This window comes from Camelina sativa, chromosome 13, assembly GCF_030686135.1.
Source record: "Camelina sativa cultivar CO46 ecotype springtype chromosome 13, ASM3068613v1".
Taxonomy (NCBI): Eukaryota; Viridiplantae; Streptophyta; class Magnoliopsida; order Brassicales; family Brassicaceae; genus Camelina; species Camelina sativa.
Genome location: NC_141892.1, coordinates 16,316,597 through 16,338,766, shown reverse-complemented (window position 1 = coordinate 16,338,766; position 22,170 = coordinate 16,316,597). Strand labels below are relative to the sequence as shown.

General features: G+C 40.8%; 2 non-coding genes across 2 annotated transcripts; both read left to right on the top strand.

The window, feature by feature from the left end:
* The first annotated feature begins 5,105 nt into the window (after window positions 1-5,105).
* LOC147929647 (small nucleolar RNA R71) lies at window positions 5,106-5,212 on the top strand. The gene has a single exon (XR_015578977.1). It is a non-coding gene; the product is annotated as a small nucleolar RNA R71 (small nucleolar RNA).
* Window positions 5,213-21,015: 15,803 nt separating this feature from the next.
* Window positions 21,016-21,122, top strand: LOC147929646 (small nucleolar RNA R71). The gene has a single exon (XR_015579053.1). It is a non-coding gene; the product is annotated as a small nucleolar RNA R71 (small nucleolar RNA).
* The last annotated feature ends 1,048 nt before the right edge of the window (window positions 21,123-22,170 follow it).

Here is a 22,170-nt window from a genome sequence, read left to right as displayed (position 1 = left end):
GGGCATTGATCTTAGTCTAGTGAATTAAGCAAGCTAACAAGGAAAAACTCATCATAGATCCCTAATGCAAACAGTCCTATATGATAAACAAAATATTTAAATATGCAATGCAAACTACATGAACACTCTTTTTTTATAAAGATTTTTGCAAAAAATTTTCAAATTTTTATGGTTTTCCTATGCCTTAGATGATTATGCAAATGCTAACATGATGATGATAAAAATTTGAAATAAGAAAACAAAACACAACATCAAATGCTATCTCAAACCCTCCCCCAAACTTAAATCACACAGTCCCTTGTGTGAAAGAAATTTGCTTGAGGATTCAAGACTTAAAACAAAACACAACATATGAAATGCTATGGTATATACAATGGTAAGGTGATAATGTTACCTCAAGGATTGGAGAAGAAGCTGTCCACATCCTCCTGCATACTATCAAAAGTGTAGCTGGGATCCTGCTGGTGACTGGAGGAAGGTGATTGGGGCAGCTCGACAATGCCAATCGACCGTGACTCGGTCGAGTGCATGTCCGAGTGGGAGGGTCGAGCTGGACCGCGAGTCTCCATATCTTGAGTCTGGTACTGCTGGTACTGATGGTATAGTGCTGGATCCATAAAGTATTGGGGTGGTATGGGGGGGTAACCTGGATAGCCTGGATAAGCAGCTGGAGGTGGGAAGCCAAATGGTGGTCTAGGCTGGAACTCGGTCGAGTGGCTCCAAGGTGCTCTAGTTGAACCACTCCTCCTCAAAGGGCTTGATGGAGTTGGTGAAGAGTTTCCACTCTTCAAGTCAGCAACTTCCTTCTTCAGGCCTCTAATGGACTTAGCCATGTTGGTCACCTTCTTCTTGAGCTTGTCAAACCTCTTCCCATGCCATTTGTTCCACTTTTGCAGCAATGTCAACCTCTTGTTATGCTCTCTCACTCCTCTACTATCCCTTGGATTGGGCTCATAGTTCTCAAAGTAGAACTGCTCCTCTCCATCACCCATCTCTACATCTCCAGCTGCATCAACTCTAGGTTGTACTACTCCATCAAATAAGTACTCATCAGCTGGCCAAAAATCAATGTTGGCTCCTTCTTGAATGGTAGTGAGCTCTTTGTTTGGTAGGATCACTTGTTTCTTCCCAACTGTTGGCAGCTCAAAGTTAAAGATATGGTTTCCTTGATGCATCTCCTTGGCTAGGATGAGTGTGGAGGTTAGGTAGCTGGAATCAATCCATCTTGGTGAGACCCCTTCTCCTCTAAGTGGAATGTTAGCAGCTTGAAGAATTGGAGTAATGATGCCTCCAATGGTAAGTGCTCCTCTTGAACCCTTGTTCTCAAGCTTGCCTACCCAACTTCTCAAATATATCATATGATCTATCAGCACCATTGCAAGATCAGTCTCCACAGTGCTACCAAGGATGATGGTTCCATTCCTTGCTTGAAGAAGAACTCCATTGAGAGCCAAGTCAATCATCTTTAGCTCTCCCTCATTGATGTTTCCAGTTTCCTTCCTAGCAAAGAAGGTGTTGGCAAGAGCTTTGTGGTAGTACCTCAAGACTGGGCTCCTAATCCTTGAGCTCTTGGAGTTGGAGGATGAGTAGAGCTTGTTATCCCCAATGGTTTCCCACACAGCATACAGTTCTTCTCTTGGAACCATCAAGCTCCTATTGCTCCCAACCTCAAAACCAAACACATCAGCCAGCTTCTTCATTGAGAGCTCATGCTTCTTCCCTTTGATTGTGAAAGAAATGTGACCAGCTCCTACTACAGCATCCTTCCTCACATATGTGTGCAGCTTGACAGTGGCTAGAAACTCACAGCTTTCCTCTCTATACCCCTCCATACAAAGCCCCATGAACTTGGTAAGGCTGCTCTTCTCAAAGAGACACTCCACATCTTCATCAATGGCAAGCTTCTCCATGGTCTCCTTATGTGGATATCTGGTTCCCAAGAACTCCATCCTCATGAAAGCATCATAAAGCTGCTTCTTTGACAATCCACAAGACTCAGCTTCTCCATCATCCATTAGTTCTTCTTCCTCACTTTCTTCTTCCTCACTCTCACTTTCACTCCCCTCTTGTTCAACCTCAACAGCTGGCCTCTTTCCTTTGGCCCTTGCTCTCCTCATAAACTCACTGAGTGTTGGCTCCCTTTCCTCCTCTGATTCAGTTCTCTCAGGATCTTCCTCAACAGCTGGGTTTCTGGAACTCGCACGCTGGCTCGGTCGGTCACTCGGACGGCCACTCGGTCGTGTGCATGCTCGAGTGGGACGTCGAGTGGACCTTCCAGCATCCTCTCTTGATTCTAAATCAACATCATGACGACCCTTAGAGATTGCAGCTGCTTGCTTGGACTTCTTAGTGATCTTGGAAGACATTTTTGAACAAAAACTGAGAGGAATAAACTCAAAGCTTAAAGTTAATAGGTTAGTGACCCAAAAACTAGAAAGAACTAAGCTTTGAGCAAAAGATGAACTTGAGAGAGACTTTAAAGCTTGAATTTAGATATTGTGAGCAAATGAGAGAGTGTGAGAGGTATGATCTCGTGCTAGGAGTATATAAAGAAGCTAAGGGGACAAGGAGATAAGGGTGGAGCGTCCATACCATTCAAATTTGAAATGGGAATCTTTGACCTGCTTTTTGGCTACCACTCGACCCCACACTCGACCAGCATGTGGTCGAGCTCCTTGACCAATTTGAAATTTCAAAATTTTTCTTCTTTTTCTCCCTCCACTCGATCGTTCTAGAAGCTTTGGAAACGAAATGGGCCTTAATCCTTACCCAGCTCGATCGAGTACCTCTCGTGGCCTGGTCGAGTGGGCTTGCGAACCTCCTTGCCAAGTCCAAATCTCTTCTTACCCAACTACATTCTTAATAAAAAACCTGTCCAACAAAAACATAAAAGAAAACACATCAAAACTACTAACAAATTAAACCATATTTACAAAGGATACCTTAGGGACTTCCTCCCTAGTGAGCTTGTTTAAAGTCACTAAGCTTGACTTTGATTTCCTTCTTAGACTTGATCTAGATACCAAGGAGGTGATGAAATCCTCCCTGGAACCTCTTGGTCACTGTGAAGTTGATCCTTGATCACCTCACCCTTAGCACACAAACCATATTTCTTCTTGATTTTGAGCCTTGGTCTTGCTTTCCTCAAAGACCTCTTGTTCAGCTTTACTTGAAGATCCTCAACCATACTAGTCAACTCTTGAACTGACCTCTTAAGCTTTTCCACAGAATCCTCTTGAAGTGGGAGCTCAGCTTTTGGAGTTGCCTTATCACTGAACCCTTCTTGACCACCTTTGTCCTTGATAGTAAAAGGCTGGTCATCAATGGTGGGAAGGTTGGTTGGATTGTAGATATTGAACTTCATAACTACATCTTCAGCAATGTTCAAGGTCACAAGACCTTCCTTGACATCAATAACTGCTCCAACAGTAGCTAAGAATGGCCTCCCTAGTATGATTGGATCTTCAGGCTCCTTGTCCATCTCTATCACCACAAAGTCAGTGTGGATCCTTGCTCTTCCTATCTTGATTGGGACATTCTCTAACCTCCCAACTACCTCTCTATTTGTCCCATCAGCTAGGCACACATGGAGTTTAGTAGATTTGAAGTCAGTTCTCCCAAGCTTTTGAGCTATGGAATATGGCATGACACTTGTTGAAGCTCCCAAATCACAAAGGCATTGATTGTAGTGGAGGTAACTGATTGTGCAAGGCAAGTAAAATGGCCCTGGATCCTTAAGTTTTATTGGAATGATCACTCCTCCAAGGTTCTCAAGATCCTTCTCATCTTGAGCTTCAACCTTCTTCTTTGACAAATCAAGCAAAAAGTCTTTGTAGAGAGGATATGGATCATACTGTTCCAAGGCAGGTCCTCTCTCTTCTTCTTGGTAAGCAATGGTGATCTCTTGTATGGCCAACACTTCCTCAACCACAGCTTCTTCAATCACAACCACTTCCTTCAAAGCCTTCTCTTCCTCTTGTTGCTTAGCCATCATCTCCTTTCTCTCAATGATTTCCCTAAACTCCTTAATCTTTTGTGCTTTGAAACGTCCTAGGAATGGAAGAGGAGGCTTGTAGGCAGGAGGAATGTACTTGGCAGGTTTGTCAGCCTCGGACTGTCCAGCTCGATCGACCACTCGAGCACGCACTCGATCGAGTGGCTGCTCGAGTCCATGGTCGAGCTCAGGTGCGAGCTCCAATTGCTTGTTACAAACATCACTTGGGGCTTCAGTAACTAATGAATTCCCCCAAACTTGAATTGCACTGTCCTCAGTGGCTTCTTCCTCATGAACTTGAATGGCTTTGGCTGTGAACTCCCTTGGATTTTGGACAGCTTTTCCAGGGAATTGGTTGGGTTTTGGAGCTGAAGAAGAGGCTATGTTACTCTCCATGTACTTAACTCTGGAATTCAGACCCTCAAACTTCATATTCAGATCATTGTATTGAGATGTGAGCCTTTGGTGTAGCTCAGCAAACTGTTTGGCTTCCTCTATCTTCCCTTGTGTTTGACCAATCAACAGCTGTTGTACCATGGCTCTAAGGTCTTGTTCCTGGCCTTGGTTAGTCTGAAACCCTGGTGGGGGACACAACTGGGGCTGGAACACCTGTTGCTGTTGTTTGGGGACATAGTTTTGGTGCTGTTGAGGCTGTTGAGGAGGGTAGACTTGATCTTGTGGGCCGGCCACATTTGTGCTCCTATAGGACAGATTATTGTTCCTAAACCCTCCTTGGTTATAACCCTTGAAGCCTCCTTGGTTTTGCATATAGCATAACTCAGCAAACTCATTCTCTCCCTCTTGAACTGGAGGCTCCTCTTCACTAACAAAGTGAATAGACTTTTGCTGACTTAGCAAGATCCTATCAAGCTTTTCATTCACCATTTTCAGATCCTTCTTGTACTTGTCTTCTTGATCAGTTGATGATGACCTTATGGTTCTGTCATAGTCCTCATTGTAGTTCCCATCAGACTGTGCAAGGTTCTCTACTAACTCCCAGCCTTCTTCCACATTCTTATTGAGGAAGTTTCCATTGGAGGCTGTATCAAGAAGCATTCTGAACTTGGGAAGCACTCCTCTATACAATGTGCTCAACAAAGACTCCACACTGAAACCATGATGAGGACATTGAGTTTGGTATCCCTTGAATCTCTCCCAAGCTTCACAAAAGCTTTCATTACTCCTTTGAGCAAATCCAGAGATCTCATTCCTTAGTCTTGCTGTCCTAGCATTGGAGAAAAACTTGGCCAAGAAAGCCTTCTTGCATGCATCCCAAGTAGTGATTGCACCAGTAGGGAGAGTCTTTTCCCATAAATGAGCCTTGTCCCCAAGTGAGAAAGGGAACAACCTCAGCTTGAAACCATCTTCACTTACTCCATTGATCTTGGTAAGACCACAGATTCTGTCAAACTCATCAAGATGATCTAGTGGATCCTCCATAGGCAATCCATGGAATTTATTGGCCTGAATCATTGAGATCAATCCACTCTTGATCTCAAAGTTGTTGTTGGCAACAGTTGGTGGCACAATGTCAGCTCTTTGGTTGTGAGTGTTGGGTGCATCTCCAGCACCAATGTTCCTTGGTCTCTGAACCTGATCCTGTTGATCCATAGCTACTATAACCTCTTGTTGTTGCTGAACAACTCTCCTTTGCTTAGCTCCTAAACTCTTGGTCTTGTTGTTGATGTTGTCAATAGGCCTAAGAAGATTGTCCTTTCCTTTAGACCTTGTGTGCATTAACACACACAAACGATTTTTGCTAGGCAAGCGACTGAGCACAGGCTCAAGTAGGAGGTCAAGTCGACTGGAAAATGATGGTTATAGAGATCCAGCTTCTGGCTTGAGCAGGTGCTCGATCACGACTCGGTCGAGTGGTGGTCGAGTGACTGGTCGAGTGGTACCTGAAATGGAACTTCAACCCAGAAACAGAAGATTCGAGTACAGCAACCTCACAAGCGTATAAAAGAACTTAATCTTAGACTAATATGGATCCTAAATGTCACAAAAACACACTCAAATGGGCAACGGTGCCAAATTGAAACAAGTTTTTTTTTGTGGTGTGAATGATGATGTATGCAATGGTGAGATATGAATGGAATGATGGATGGGTGTTTCAATTCCCCTTATGCTATTGCAGTACAAGAGGTATCAATCCTAAATGAGTGTTTGTGAACAATTAAGATATGCATATGAATCTAAGTTAAGACAAATGTAAAAATTGTTTGTCACTAACAATCCTAGGAAGAAAATGTAAAATGCAGAAAATAAACTACAAGAACTAACAACTAGATGCAAATGAAACTGAATGATTGAAACAGTGATAAAGCAAGAACAGAAACAGAGACTACTACTAATGAACTAATGCAAGATAATTAATGAACTGAAAACTAAATGTATGCAACTGGAATGAAACAGGAATGAAACAAGACAAACACAAATCATAGACACAGAGTTCTGGGGATGAACTCGAGCAGCACTCGACCGAGTGTAGGTCGAGTGGGTGGTCGAGCTAGACTAGACGCAGAAACAGAGCAATGCAAAAAAAACAGAGTAATGCTAAATCCAATCAAACAACAAGCAAGCAACAGGATTAAGACTAAGATTTCAATAAACAAAGAAGGTCCTGAGGATGGATTCATGGGATGGACTAATCATTGTGGTTATCTAACTTGGTCAACAAATCTCAAGCAAACTTTGAGCTAACCTCTAGACATATTAATCTAAGACAAGTTTCTCCCACTCTCATGGTCAAGAAACAATCAAACCTATGCAATTCTAGACTTGTTCTCACACAGTAAAGAATCTACACAAGCAGGCATTAAGCAATACATCTCAAACCAAACAAGACCTCTAATCTCTTAGCAAGCCTAATGGTAAGCTCTAGATCTAGCCCTATCTATGCTTCCTAAACATTGGTGTGATGCTAAGAAGCTTGAAATCAGACTCTACCCTCTCAGATATAGAATCAGCATTAAGATCATCTACCCTAGAAGAGATCTACAACAATCAAGCTTGACCAAGTCACACATACCACAAGATCAATCCATCCTAACCCATCCTCAAGATCCTAAGGAAACTACTCACAACAATACATGGTGATCAAAGTCAAAAACCCAGAAAATATTGAAACTTGCATTATTAGAAAGATTAAACAAAGATCTTCAATATTGATGAAAGGATGAAACTCAAATTATCAATATCTTGAAAGTTATAGAACCAACAAAATATAAGAATCTAGTCTTCTTTCATAAGGAAGTACAAGATCTTAAAAATAAAAATGCAAAAGGAATAAAACTAAAAAAGGTAAAAACTAGGTTTAGGGAATATCTAAAAAGTTGCACACTTTGGTGGCTGCAGGTACAAGGCCTTATATAGGTGAGGAGGTGGAAGCCCTAAAAATAGAAAAAGTCAAAGTAGTCAACGGCTCGTTCAACTCGACCAGTGCTCGGTCGAGTCCATGGTCGAGCTGGCTTCTCTCGTGCACACTCCACTCGGTCGAGTCCATCTACCCACTCGGTCGAGTGCTTGGTCGAGTTGGACTCTGGACCTTGGTTCTTCAGCCTTAACTCTCTTGCTTTCCCTTCAAGATTGCTTCACTTCTCCTCAGGATTGTTTCCATGCTCCTTAAGCTCCAAAATCACCTGTTTATGCATGAAAAGATGCAAATGCAATGCAACTAAACTCTAATGCATGATTAGTCCTAAAGCTACACAATAATGATGAAAATGGCTAGCAAAAGATGCAAAAGATGTGAATAAACTAAGGGAAAACATGGTAAAATATATGAACATCAACCGCCCACATCGACTCCATCAGCGCCTACACACTCATGGCCCCCTCCTGGAAGCCCTGCGACTCGCCGTCACCCTCAACTATCGCACTCTGGTCCACAGTATCACTAACCGCTGGGCTTCTGCCTCTACAACGACCATGTCCGCGTCGACGACAAAGTCCATGTCCACGATCAGTGAAACATCATTTTTCTATGGGTGAGAATGAATATGAATATGAATGAATGATGCAGAATCAAACAGACATATAAGCAGTGATGATCAGGTGGAAGAGGTTTCAATTCTCGTATGAAGTTGTAGTATAAGAGATGTCAATCCATAAAGTGTGTGAATTGTCTGAAGTGTATGCAATCAGGATGTGAACAGTGATCCAAGTTAAGCCAATTATGATGATGATTGATTTCTAACAATCCTAAGACAATAATGTAAAATGCAGAATGTAAAGTACTTACAACAGAAACTAAATGCAAGATAAACAAATGTAAACAGTGCAGAATATAAAATAAACAAGAGTAATGAAACACATATGTTTGGTATGGTGATGAATGATGTATGGAATGATGACTTATGAATGAATGGATGGCAGGGTGTTTCGATTCCCCTTATGCAGTTGTAGTATAAGAGGTGTCAATCCAATCTGAATATTTGCAAGCAATCAGGATGTGCATACATGTCTAAGTCAAGCCAAATGTAAAGGTTGTTTGTCACTAACAATCCTATGATGAAATATAAAGTGCAGAAAGTAAAACTACAAGAACTAGGAGATAAATGCAAATGGAACAGAATGATTATGACAATTATGAAGCTAAAACAGAAATAGAAACTATGGTAATGTAAGTATTGAACTAATGCAAGGTAAGTAATGAACAGGATACTAAATGAATGCAACAGAAATGCAACTTGAATGAAATAGGACAAACACAAATCATAAACACAAGTTCTGGGTTGGAACTCGAGCAAGCACTCGATCGAGTGTAGATCGAGTGCAGGGTCGAGCTGGACAAATACGCAAAACAGAGCAACACAAGAAAAACAGAGCAATACCAAAACGAATCAAACAACGATCAAACAACAAGACTTAAGCTAAGAAATCAATAAACAAGGAAGGTCTTGAGGAGGGATTCATGGGCTGGACTAATGATTGAGGTCATCTAACTTGGTCAACAAATCTCAAACAACTTGAGCTAATCTCTAGACATATATTTCTAAGACATGTTTAGTCCACTCTCATGGCAAGAAACAATCAAACTCATGCATCTCTAGACTTGTTCTCACAAAGTAAAGAATCTACACAAGCAGGCATTAAGCAATATGTCAAAAATCAAACAAGACTTCTAATCTCTTAGCAAGCCTAATGATAGTCTCTAGATCTAGCCTTATCTATGCTCCTTAGACATTTGTGTGATGCTAAGATGCTTGAAATCAGATCCTACCCTCTCAGTTATAGGACCAGCATTAAGAACATCTAGCCTAGAAGAGATCTACAACAATCAAGCTTGACCAAATCAAACAAACCTCAAACACAACCCAGCCTAACCCATCCTCAAGATCCTAAGCAACTACTCACAAGAACACATGATGAACATCAAAGTCATAAACCCAGAAAATGATGAAACTTGCATGATTAGATAGATAAAGCAAAGATCTACAATATTGAAGAAGGAATCAAACACGAATTCTTAATATCTTGAAAGTTATGGAACCAACAAAATCCAAGAATTCTTTGTTGTTCTCCTTCAAGGAGGTACAAGATCTAAAATATAAAAGTGCAAAAGGAATAATTCCCAAAAAGGTAAAAACGAGGTTTTTGACTCTCTAAAATGCTGGACTCTTTGGTGGCTGCAGGTACAAGCCCTTATATAGAAAAAATAGTGGAAGCCCTAAAAACGCTAAAAGACAAAATAGCCACGCGGCTCGACCAACTCGACCTGGTGCTCGGTCGAGTGACCGATCAAGTTGGCTCCTCTTGTGCTCCTCCCACTCGGTCGAGTCCCTCTCAGCACACGGTCGAGTGTCTGGTCGAGTGGGCGGTCGAGTAGGACTCCGAACCTTGGTTCTTCAGCCTTAACTCTCATGATTGCTTCACTTCTCCTCAGCATTGCTTCCATGCTCCTTAAGCTCCAAAATCACCTGTTTATGCATGAAAAGATGCAAATACAATGCAACTAAACTCTAATGCAAGAACAGTCCTAAAGCTATGCAATAATGGTCAAAAATGGATAGCAAAAGATGCAAAAGATGTGAATATATTAAGGGAAAACATGGTAAAATATATGAACATCAATACCCCCAAACTTAGTCATTGCTTGCCCTCAAGCAAATGAACAAGACATAAGAAGGTAGGTGAGGTTTGAAAGTGGGATCTCAGCTCCTAAAGCTTGCAAATAGACCATCTAGAGTCAATGTCCAAGTTACTAGTACTATGATGCAAGTTGAATGAGCTGTACTTAAAGATTTTAAACAACCATATCACAACCTTTACTGATTTGAGCCTTAGATGTCCACATGCATTCAAATCAACTATTTCCTTTAACATTCATTAATCAAGAACATGAATCAATTCTATGCAATGCTTAAACTCATTTGGCTTGGTAGTAAAAGGTTTAGAGACAATGATGGTCTCTCTTTAGAGTGGGGCTTATCAATATCAAGGTTCTCTCATAAAAATGGATTGAACTTTAGAAGAATGCTAAAGGTAAGAACACTTAGACACATACAAGAACAAAACCTTGTCTACCCAAAGGCACCCAAAGTGTTTATCCTATCAATCTAAACCTAATTGATCCTAGTGCTACCCTTTAACTTCTTCTCTTCTCTTTCACCCTTTTCTCTTTTGATTTTAAAGTCTTAGGAGAGGTTTCTTATTTGATCTTTCTAGTGGAATGGAGGATTCTTACTTATTTGCTATGGTTCTCTTTTCTTCTTATTCTTAAGACATATAAGCATTTTGCTAGACTTTTCTTTTCTTTCTTTTCTTTTCTTTAACTAGAACCATCTTCAACCACAATTTTTTACTTCCCATCCTTTCACTAGATTTTGATTTTACTTAAACACATTCCCCTCCTAAAGACTCTAACCTTTTCTTTCTCTTTTCCTCTTTTCTTTTCTTTCTTTTTCAAACAACCAAATCCCAAACCCAACAATGAAATCACCTAATCCTATCTAGTTTGGAAAATGCAAACTAGAACTACACAAGGCATTATTCTTGTCAGTTCAAACCTAACACTTTCTACCAAGCTCAATCCCAAAATAGGCCTTACACACTCAAGAATAAACATGGCTTGAAAGAAGGGTTGGTTAAGGGTATTGGAAACTGATTTTAATGATTCAATCAGCTACTTGGATCAACAACAGTGGTAAAAAGGAGAAAGATGATCCAAATATGTATATGATATCCATGAGTTTAAAGCAATGCACACATTGATATTTAACAGTCAATATTAAATTCTTATAAGTAGGAAATGGCATCAAATCACAACATGCTTCAATTTAGACCAAATGCAATGCAGGAATTCAAGGCTTGGTTCAATCTTATGCTTCTAACTACTCAACTAGCATCAAAGTACTATTAACTTGGGCATTGATCCTAGTTTAGTGAATTAAACAAGCTAACAAGGCAAAACTCATCATAGATCCCTAATGCAAATATAACAGTCCTACATGAAACATGCTAAACAAGATGCTATTATGCAATGCAAACTACATGAACACTCTTTTTTTTTTATAAAGATTTTTGCAAAAATTTTCAAATTTTTAGGGGTTTTCTATGCCTTAGATGCTATGCAAATACTAACATGATTATGCTAAAAATTTGAAATAAGAAAACAAAACACAACATCAAATGCTATCTCAAACCCTCCCCCAAACTTAAATCACACAGTCCTTTGTGTGAAAGAAATTTGTAAGAGGATTCAAGACCAAAAACAAAACACAATATGAAATGCTATGATATTTACAAGTGAAGGTGATAGTGGTACCTCAAGGATTGGAGAAGAAGCTTTCCACATCCTCATTCATGCTGTCAAATGTGTAGTTGGGGTATGGTTGGTGACTTGGAGAAGGTGATTAGGGCAGCTCGACGATGGGAACCGACTGGGACTCGGTCGAGTACGTGCTCAAGTGGGGGGGTCGAGCTGGACCGCGAGTGTCAAAATTCTGACCTTGCTGCTGGTAGAACTGCTGGTAGAGTGATGGGGTGGGATGGGAGGGTAACCTGGATATCCTGGATAAGCAGCTGGAGGTGGGAAGCCATAAGGTGATCTGGGCTGGAACTCGGCCGAGTGCATCTGGGGTGCTCGGTCGAGTGGGTGCTCGAGTGACCCGGTCGAGTGCCTCGAAAATTGTTGTTCTCGGCTACTTGAATTCCTCTTCCTCTGAATTGGCTCGTACATGGAGGCTCTAGCTGGTTCCACAGGGTTTTCAACTCTTGAAAGTGCTCTAGTTGAGCTACTCCTCCTCAAAGGGCTAGATGGTGTTGGTGAAGAATTTCCACTCTTCAACTCAGCAATCTCCTTCTTTAGGCTCTTGATGGACTTAGCCATATTGCCCACCTTCTTCTTTAGCTTATCAAACTTCTTCCCATGCCACTTGTTCCACCTTTGTAAGAGTGTCAACCTCTTGCTAGTCTCCCTCACTCCTCTACTATCTCTTGGGTTGGGCTCATAATCCTCAAAGTAAAACTGCTCCTCCCCATCAGCCATTTGCACATCTCCAGCTTCATCAACTCTAACGTGAACTATCCCATCAAACAAGAACTCATCAGCTGGCCAAAAGTCAATGTTTACTCCTTCTTGAATGGTGGTATGCTCTTGGTTAGGTAAGATCAACTGTTTTTTCCCAACTGTTGGAAGCTCAAAGTTGAAAATGTGATTTCCTTGATGCATTTCCTTGGCCAATATGAGAGTAGAGGTGAGGTAGCTTGAGTCAATCCATCTTGGCAAAACTTTCTCTCCTCTAAGTGGGACCTTGGCAGCTTGTAGTATTGGAGTGATGATGCCTCCAATGGCTAAGGCTCCTCTTGACCCTTTGTTTTATAGCTTGCCTACCCAACTTCTCAAATATATCATGTGGTCAATGAGCACCATTGCAAGGTCAGTCTCCACAGTGGTCCCAAGAATGATGGTTCCATCTCTTGCCTTAAGGATGATTCCATTGAGGGCCATATCAATCATCTTGAGCTCACCCTCATTGAGATTTCCAGTTTCCTTCCTAGGAAAGAAGGTGTTTGCTAAGGCCTTGTGGAAGTACCTTAGGACTGAGCTTCTTATCTTTGAACTTTTGGTCTTGGAGGATGAGTAAGTGATGTTGTCTCCAATGGTTTCCCAAACAGCAAAGAGCTCTACTCTTGGTATCATTAAGCTCCTAATACTCCCAACTGCAAAGCCAAAGATATTGGCTATCTTCTTCATTGGAAGCTCATACTTCTTCCCCTTGATAGTAAAGGCAATATGACCAGCTCCAAACTCATCATCCTTCCTTGCATATGTGTGCAGCTTGATTGTGGCTAGAAACTCACAACTTTCTTCCTTGTAACCCTCCATGCAAAGCCCCATGAACTTGGTTAAGTTGCTCTTTTCAAAAAGATACTCCACATCTTCATCAATGGCTAGCTTCTTCATGGTTTCCATGTGTGGATATCTAGTCCCCAGGAACTCCATTCTCATGAAGGCTTCATAAAGTTGCCTCTTTGTCAAACCACAAGATTCTGCTTCTCCATCATCCTCTCCCTCTTCTTCTTCATCTTCTTCTTCACTCTCACTCTCAACCTCCTCTTGTTCAATCTCAACTGCTGGCCTCTTCCCTTTGGCCTTGTTTCTCCTCATGAACTCACTAAGAGTTGGCTCCCTTTCTTCTTCACTTTCAGTTCTCTCAGGATCTTCTTCAACTGACTGATTTCTTGAACACGGCATCTGACTCGATCGACCACTCGGACTACCACTCGGTCGAGTGCTTGCTCGAGTGGGGCGTTGAGTGGTTCTTCCAGCTTCTCCTCTTGATTGTAGGCAATCATCACAACGTTCCATGGATCTTGCAGCCGCTTGTTGAGACTTCCTAGTAATCCTTGAAGACATTTTCGAATAGAACTGAAGGGAATAGACTCAAAGCTTAAGTTTAATAGGTTAGTGACCCAAAACCTTAAAAGAGCTAAGCTTGAGCAAAAGATGAACTTTGAGAGAGATTTTAAAACTTGATTTTAGTTGTTTTGAGCAAATGAGAGAGTGTGAGAGATATAGGATCGTGTAAGGCTCTATTTAAAGAAGCTAATGACACAATGAGACAAGGGTGGAGCGTCCATACCATTCAAATTTGAAATGAGAATCTTTGACCTGCTTTTTGCTGCCACTCGAGCCTACACTCGACCAGCACGTGGTCGAGCTCCTTGACCAAAGTTTGAAAATTCAAATTTTTCTTCTTTTTCTTCCCTCCACTCGACCATTCTAGAGAAATGGGAATCGAGTGGGCCTTAGTTCTTTGCCAACTCGGTCGAGTACCTCTCGTGGGCTGGTCGAGTGGGCTTGCGAATCTCCTTCCCCAAGTCCATATCTCTTCATACCCATCTATCTACACTTTCATTAAAAGGCCTGCCCAACACAAACATAAAAGAAAACACATCAAAACTACTAAGAAAATAAAGCATATCTACAAAGGATACCTTAGGGACTTCCTCCCTCGTGAGCTTGTTTAGAGTCACTAAGCTTGACATTGGTTGCCTTCTTAGGCTTTGTTTAGATACCAAGGAGGTGATGAAATCCTTCCTGGCACTTCTTGATCACTGTGAGTCTAATCCTTGATCACCTCACCCTTAACACTGAAACTGACTTTCTTTGTGGTGTGGTGAAAGAAAGATGTATGGAATGATGATGTATGGAATGAATAGAAGTCAGGATGTTTCAATTTCCCTTATGCAGTTGCAGTATAAGAGGTGTCAATCCTATCTGAATGATTGTGAACAATTAAGATGTGCATATGAGTCTAAGTCAAGCCAATTGTAAAGATTGTTTGTCACTAACAATCCTAAAATGAGATATGAAATGCAGAAAGTAAAAACAACTAGAACAAGATACTAAATGCAAACAGAACAGACAAATTAAAGCTATAATGAAACTAGAACAGAGATAGACACTATGCTAATGAACTAATGCAAGACAAGCAATGAACAGGAAACTACGTGAATGCAATGGAAATGAAACAGGAATGAAACAAGACAATCACAAATTAAAAACACAAGTTCTGGGGATGAACTCGAGCAGCACTCGACCGAGTGTAGGTCGAGTACGTGGTCGAGCTATACTTAAACGTGAAAACAAAGCAACACAAGAAAAACAGAGCAATGCAAAAACTGATCAAACAACAAGCAAGCATTGATATTTAGACTTAGATTTCAATAAACAAAGAAGGCCTTGAGGAGGGATTCATGGGCTGAGCTAATCATTGTGGTTATCTAACTTGGTCAACAAATCTCAAGCAAACATTGAGCTAATCTCTAGACATACTATTCTAATACATGTTTAATCCACTCTCATGGCAAGAAACAATCAAACCTATGCATTTCTAGACTTGTTCTCACAAAGTAAAGAATCTACACAAGCATGCATTAAGCAATACATCTCAAACCAAACAAGACTTTTAATCTCTTAGCAAGCCTAATGGTAAGCTCTAGATCTAGCCTTATCTATGCTCCTTAGACATTGGTGTGATGCTAAGATGCTTGAAATCAAACCCTACCTTCTCAGATATAGGATCAGCATTAAGATCATCTAGCCTAGAAGAGATCCACAACAATCAAGCTTGACCAAATCAAACAAACCACAAGATCAACCCAGCCTAACCCATCCTCAAGGTCCTAAGCAAACTACTCACAAGAACACATGGTGAAATATGTCAAAAACCCAGAAAATAATGAAACTTGCATCATTAGAAAGATGAAACAGAGATCTACAATATTGATGAAGGAATAAAACTCGAAATCTTAATACTTTGAAAGTTATGAAACAAACAAAATATAAGAATCTAGTATTTCTCTCTCAAACAAGTACAAAATCTAAAAATAAAAGAAAGTGCAAAAGGAAAAATCTAAAAAAGGTAAAAACTAGGTTTTAGACTCTCTAAAAAGCTGGATTCTTTTGTGGCTGCAGGTACAAGGGCCTTATTTAGGAGGTGAGATGGAAGCCCTAAAAATACAAAAAGTCAAAGTAGTCAACGGCTCGGTCAACTCGACCAGTGCTCGGTCGAGTGGCTGGTCGAGCTGGCTTCTCTCGTGCATTCTCCACTCGGTCGAGTCCTCCTCAGCACACGGTCGAGTGGTGGTCGAGTGGTGCGGTCGAGTTGGACTCCGGACCTTGATTCTACAGCCTTAACTCTCTTGTTTTCTCCTCAGGATTGCTTCACTTCTCCTCAGCATTGCTTCCATGCTCCTTAAGCTCCAAAATCACCTGTTTATGCATGAAAAGATGCAAATGCAATGCAACTATACTCTAATGCATGATTAGTCCTAAAGCTACACAATAATGGCCTAAATGGATAGCAAAAGATGCAAAAGTTGTGAATAAACTAAGGGAAAACAAGGTAAAATATATGAACATCAACACCCCCAAACTTAATCTTTGCTTGCCCTCAAGCAAATAATCAAGACAAAAGAAGGTAGGTGAGGTTTGAAAGTGGGATCTCAGCTCCTAAAGCTTGCAAATAGACTATCTAGAATCAATGTCCAAGTTACTAGCACTATGATGCAGGTTGAATGAGCTATACTTAAAGACTTTAGACAAGCATATCACAACCTTCACTGATTTGAGCCTTAGATGTCCACATGCATTCAAATCAACCATTTCCTTTAACATTCATTAATCAAGAACATGAATCAATTATGTGCAATGCTTAAACTCATTTGGCTTGGCAGTAAAAGGTTTAGAGACAATGATGGTCTCTTTTTAGAGTAGGGCTTATCAATATCAAGGTTCTCTCATAAAAAAAAAAAAAAATGGATTGAGCTTTAGAAGAATGCTAAAGGTAAGAACACTTAGACACATACAAGAACAAAACCTTGTCTACCCAAAGGCACCCAAAGTGTTTATCCTATCAATCTAAACCCAATTGATCCTAGTGCTACCCTTTAACTTCTTTTCTTCTTTTTCACCCTTTTCTCTTTTGGTTTTAAAGTCTTAGGAGAGGTTTCTTATTTGATCTTTCTAGTGGAATGGGGGATTCTTACTTATTTGCTATGGTTCTCTTTTCTTCTTATTCTTAAGACATATAAGCATTTTGCTAGACTTCTCTTTTCTTTCTTTCTTTTCTTTAACTAGAACCATCTTTAAACAACCTTATTCTTCCCATTCTTTCACTAGACTTTAAATTTACTTAAACACATTCCCCTCCTAAAGACTCTAACCTTTTCTTTCTCTTTTTCCTCTTTTCTTTTCATAACAGCCAAGTCCCAAACCCAACAAGTGAACCACCTAGTCCTATCTAGTTTGAAAAATGCAAACTAGAACTACACAAGGCTTTACTCTTGTCAGTTCAAACCTAACACTTTCTACCAAGCTCAATCCCAAAAATAGGCCTCACACACACAAGAATAAACATGGCTTGAAAGAAAGTTTGGTTTAGGGGTAGGGGAACTGATTCTAATGATTCAATCAGCTACTTGGATCAACAAGAGTGGTAAAAAAGAAGAAGATGATCCAAATATGTATATGGTATCCATGAGTTTAAAGCAATGCACACATTGATAATTGAAAGTCAATATTAGGTTCTTATAAATAGGAAATGGTTTCAAATCTCAACATGCTTCAATTTAGACCAAATGCAATGTAGGAATTCAAGGCTTGGTTCAATTTTATTCTTCTAACCACTCAACTAGCATCAAAGTACTATTAACTTGGGCATTGATCCTAGTCTAGTGAATAAACAAGCTAACAAGGGAATACTCATCATAGATCCCTAATGAAAATACTATACAATCCTACATGAAACATGCTAAACAAGATCCTAATGTGCAGTGCAAACTACATGAACACTCTTTTTTTATAAAGATTTTTGCAAAAAATTTCAAATTTTTAGGGTTTTCTATGCCTTAGATGCTATGCAAGTATTAACATGATGATGCTAAAAATTTGAAATAAGAATCACAAAACACAATGTCAAATGCTATCTCAAACCCTCCCCCAAACTTAAATCACACAGTCCCTGTGTGAAAGAAATTTGATTGAGGATTCAAGATGAAAAACAAAAAACAAAACACAATGTCAAATGCAATGATATCTACAAGTGAAGGTGATAGTGGTACCTTAGGGATTGTGGAAGTAGTTGTCCATATCCATCTGCATGCTGTCATAGGAGTAGTTGGGGTCTTGTTGGTGACTTGGAGGTGGAGATTGGGGCAGCTCGACGATGGGAATCGACCGGGACTCGGTCGAGTACGTGCTCGAGTGGGGGGGGTCGAGCTGGCTGCCGAGTCTTCTTTTCCTCTTCTATCTGGTCTCCCTTGCTTCCCTGATCGTGAAAATACCAAAACAAAATCAAAATACCAAAGACCTTAAACAATATGTACATGGATACCTTAGGGACTTCCTCCCTAGTGAGCTTGTTTAAAGTCACTAAGCTTGACTTTGGTGTCCTTTTTAAACCTTGTTTAGATACCAAGGAGGTGATGAAATCCTCCCTGGAACCTCTTAATCACTGTGAAGTTGATCCTTGATCACCTCACCCTTAACACACAAACCATGTTTCTTCTTGATTTTGAGCCTTGGTCTTGCTTTCTTTAAGGACCTCTTGTTCAGCTTAACTTGAAGATCCTCAACCATACTAGTCAACTCTTGAACTGACCTCTTAAGCTTTTCCACAGAATCATCTTGAAAGGAGAGCTTAGCCTTTGGAGTTGCTTCACCACTTGAACCTTCTTGACCTCCTTTGTCCTTGATAGTAAAAGGTTGATCATCAATGGTAGGAAGGTTGGTTGGGTTATAGATGTTAAACTTCATGGCTATATCTTCAGCAATGTTTAAGGTCACAAGACCCTATTTGACATCAATAACTGCTCCAACAGTGGCTAGGAATGGCCTTCCAAGAATGATTGGATCTTCAGGTTCCTTGTCCATCTCCAACACCACAAAATCAGTGTGAACCCTTGCCTTCCCTATCTTGACTGGAACATTCTCCAACCTTCCAACTATCTCCTTGTTTGACCCATCAGCTAGACATATATGAAGGTTGGTGGATTTGAAATCAGTTCTCCCAAGCTTTTGTGCTATGGAGTATGGCATCACACTTGTTGAAGCTCCCAAATCACAAAGGCATTGGTTGTAGTGAAGATAGCTAAGTATGCAAGGCAGATAGAATGGACCTGGATCCTTAAGCTTGATTGGAATGATAACTCCTCCAAGGTCCTCAAGATCCTTCTCATCTTGAGCTTCAGCCTTCTTCTTTGACAAATCAAGCAAAAAATCTTTGTAGAGAGGATATGGATCATACTGTTCCAAGGCAGATCCTCTCTCTTCTTCTTGGTAAGCAATGGTGATCTCTTGTATGGCCAACACTTCCTCAACCACAGCTTTCTCAATCACAACCACTTCCTTCAAAGCCTTCTCTTCCTCTTGTTGCTTAGCCATCATCTCTTTTCTCTCAAAATCTGTATGAACCCTTGCTCTTCCTATCTTGACTAGAATATTCTCCAACTTGCCAACCACAACTCTGTTTGAACCATCAGCTAGGCATATATGAAGGTTGGTGGACTTGAAGTCAGTGTGCCCAAGCTTTTGTGCTATAGAATAGGGCATCACACTGATAGATGCTCCCAAGTCACATAAGCACTGGTTGTAGTGAAGATAGCTAAGTGTGCAAGGCAGATAGAATGGACCTGGATCCTTAAGCTTAATTGGGATGATAACTCCTCCAAGGTCTTCAAGATCCTTCTCATCTTGCGCTTGAGCCTTATTCTTTGATAAATCAAGCAAAAAATCCTTATAGAGAGGATATGGATCATACGGTTCCAAGGCAGGTCCTCTCTCTTCTTCTTGGTAAGAAATGATGATCTCTTGTATGGCCATCACTTCTTCTTGTTTCTCAATCACAACCTCTTCCTTCAAAGCTTTCTCTTCCTCTTGTTGCAAAGCCAACATTTCTTTTTTCTAATTGATTTCCCTTAGTTCCTTAAGCTTTTGTGCCTTGAAAAGCCCTGGGAATGGTAGAGGCGGTTTGTAAGCAGGAGGGATGTACTTAGCAGGCTTGACAGCTTCTGACTCTTCAGCTCGATCGACCACTCGAACACTCACTCGGTCGAGTGCTTGCTCGAGCACCGGGTCGAGGGCAATACCGGATTCAGTCTGCTTTGCACAAACTTCACTCTGAGCTTCAAGAAATGACCAATCCTCCCCAACTTGAACTTCACTGTCCTCAGTGACTTCTTCTTCAAAGATATGAATGGCTTTGGCAGTAAACTCCCTTGGGTTCTGAACTGCTTTTCCAGGGAGTTGGGTGGGTTTTGTTGCTGAAGTAGATGCTATATTGCTCTCCATATACTTCACTTTTGAGTTCAGACCTTCAAACTTCATATTGAGATCATTATACTGTGATGTTAACATTTGATTCAACTCAGCAAATTGTTTAGCTTCCTCAATCTTTCCATCAGTTTGCCCAATCAACAGCTGTTGTATCATTGCTCTTAGGTCTTGTTCCTGGCCTTGGTTAGTCTGAAACCCTTGTGGGGGACACAATTGGGGCTGGAACACTTGTTGCTGCTGCTTGGGTGCATAGTTGTTCTGTTGTTGAGGCTGAGGAGGTGGATAGACTTGGTCTTGAGGGTTGGCTACATTGGTGCTCCTATAAGAGAGGTTGTTCTGCTTGAATCCTCCACCTTGGTTGTAGCCTTTGTATCCTCCTCCTTGGTTCTGCATATAACACAACTCAGCAAACTCCCTATCTCCTTCTTGGACTGGAGCTTCTTCTTCACCAATGAAGTGAATGGTTTTTGATTGGCTTAGGAGAATCTTGTCAAGATTCTTATTGACCATCTTTAAATCCTGCTTGTATTTGTCCTCTTGATCAGTGGAGGTGATCCTTATGGTTCTATCATAATCTTCATTATAATTACCATATGATTGAGCAATATTCTCTACCAACTCCCAGCCTTCTTCCACATTCTTGTTGAGAAATTTTCCATTGAAGGCTATATCAAGTAGCATTCTAATCTTGGGTAGAACTCCTCTGTACAAAGTGTTGAGCAAAGACTCATTGTTGAATCCATGGTGGGGACACTGAGTTTGGAATCCTTTAAACCTCTCCCAAGCTTCACAAAAGCTCTCATTATTCCTTTGAGCAAACCCAGAAATTTCATTCCTCAACCTAGCAGTCCTTGCATTGGAGAAGAACTTGGCCAGAAAAGCTTTCTTGCATGCATCCCATGTGGTTATTGCTCTAGTAGGAAGAGTCTTCTCCCAAAGATGAGCTTTGTCTCCAAGGGAAAATGGGAATAGCCTTAACTTGAAGCCATCTTCGCTCACTCCATTGATTTTTGTGAGTCCACATATCCTGTCAAACTCATCAAGGTGATCTAGAGGATCCTCCATTGGCAACCCATGAAATTTGTTGGCTTGTATCATGGAGATCAATCCACTCTTGATTTCATAATTATTATTGGTAACTGCAGGAGGCACAATACCAGCTCTTTGGTTGTGTGTGTTAGGTGCATCCCCAGCACCAATGTGTCTAGGTCTTTCATCATGGTTATCTTGCTGCTCCATGACTACTTGTTCTTCTTTTTCCTGAACTACTCTGCTTTGCTTATGTCTCAAACCCTTTTGTAGCCTGTGGATGTTGTCAATAGGCCTTTGAAGATTGTCTTTGCCTTTTGACCTTGTGTGCATCAACAAACTCGAGTACAGACTCGAACATGTACACGGTCGAGCGCAGGCTCGAGTGGGTGGTCGAGTCGACTGGGAAGTGATGTCAATTTGTATCCAGCTTTTGACTCGATCAAGTGCTCGATCACTACTCGGTCGAGTGGTGGTCGAGTGGGTGGTCGAGTGGGTACCTGAAACTCAAGACAGCCAAGCAAAAGAAGATTCGAGTTCAGTAACTTCACAAGTGTATAAACGAACTTAATCTTAGACTAATAATGATCCTAAATGTCACAAAACAAACTCAAATGGGCAACATCGCCAAATTAAAACACATATGTTTGGTATGGTGATGAATGATGTATGGAATGATGACTTATGAATGAATGGATGGCAGGGTGTTTCAATTCCCCTTATGCAGTTGTAGTATAAGAGGTGTCAATCCAATCTGAGTGTTTGCAAGCAATCAGGATGTGCATACATGTCTAAGTCAAGCCAGATGTAAAGGTTGTCTGTCACTAACAATCCTATGATGAAATGTAAAGTGCAGAAAGTA